Below are 1,579 nucleotides of genomic sequence, written 5' to 3' on the forward strand. Positions count from 1 at the left end.
AAACACTGCCTGGCCCGGCTAGGTCCAGTTTCTTATTGGCTAGCTCTTACATATTCTGTGTAGCCCACGAGCTGGCTTACCAGGGAGGATCTTAACCTGCATCTGTCTGGAGCGGGAGAACCTTCCTCTAACCTTCTTTCTCCCAGAATTCTCTTCTGTATACTCCGCCTACCTAATTTTCTATCCAATAAAATGGGCCAAGGCAGTTTCTTTATTAATAAGAAATCACTCCCACATCACTGTAGCAATACCTTCCAACAGAACCAGAGCCTCAAAATGTAAACAATACAGTGTAAACAATCTAAAAGTATCTTATAGTAGTTATATCAGCATCATGACATCATATCAACCAGGTGGAGTCTTTGTTGTGGGGCCCCATCTTATTCCTGGAAGCTTCAAAGATTACTGCAGGAAAATCTATTGTTTGTTGTTGAAAAATTAAATATTATTCATATAGACATATATTCAATGTTAGATACAAGGTATATAAAATGTACATGGAAAAGGTAAAATGTTTCCTTAAAATCTATCTTCTTTCTGTCCCATACCACATGGCTCCTGACAAGAGACAGAAATTCTGAATTTTTCTTTTAACAACATTCTTGGATTTAGAGAAGGATAGCCATTGTCAAACTCCAAAGCCAGTTAGTATCTTTAAGTAGAAATGTATACATGTCCAGACAATCAAATTTTACCATGCAGATTATACAGAATCATCAGTCTTATTTCTCTTTGTTTGGTAATTCTTTCTGAATAGCTATCTTTTCATCTTTAGGCATCTACATGTACAAGGTCTCTCAACTCTTTGAAGATGAGTATTTTTCTTCAAATACAAAAACAGAATCATGTCCCAACCCTTATTAGGTTTTCTTACAATCTATATGATTGTCACCTCTGTGTATGAGCTGTCATTTCTTTTTATCAAGATGATTCTCTTGAATCATCCAAATCTTTATTCATTTTGATGGTATCCATAGCTTTTCTTCTCCTGTGGAAAAAAAGAGTGAAACTCCTTCTCCAAAGTAGCACATCTACTGGTTTCTATTGTGAGGTCAACACATCCTTGAAATACACCAGCTGATTTAATTCTGAAGTTTTTCCTACTGTCCAATGTCTCTCTGCTGATGTTGATCCTTTCTCATTAGCATTAAGAAAATTCAAGGTTAATAAAGAATTATGTAATCTATTTCTGGGGCCATTTTCCATCCCTTTATGTTTGTTTAGCATATCCTTTATACTTCTATTTGGTTTTTCCATAACTGCCTGACCTGTAGAAGTGTTTGGTATACCTGTAATATGCTTTATATTATAATACACAAAGGACTGTTTCATTTTCACAGACACATATGCTGGACCATTGTCTCTCTTTATATGTGCAGGTATGACCATCATGGCCATAACATCTAATAAATGCATGATTATTGAATCAGACTTTTCTGAGCTCAAGGCAGTTGCTGCCTACGTGCTGTAACTCATTCTGTTTTTGTCCACCAGCTGAAGTTAGAAATGTCTATGGTTTTGCCAGCCTGTTTCCCACGGGTGAGGCAGAAGGATCAAGGACTGCTCAGAACATTATCCA

The sequence above is a fragment of the Alexandromys fortis genome, unplaced genomic scaffold (genome assembly GCF_014885135.2).
Source record: "Alexandromys fortis isolate MF-2015 unplaced genomic scaffold, M_Fortis_MF-2015_v1.1 scaffold_74, whole genome shotgun sequence".
Taxonomy (NCBI): domain Eukaryota; kingdom Metazoa; phylum Chordata; class Mammalia; order Rodentia; family Cricetidae; genus Alexandromys; species Alexandromys fortis.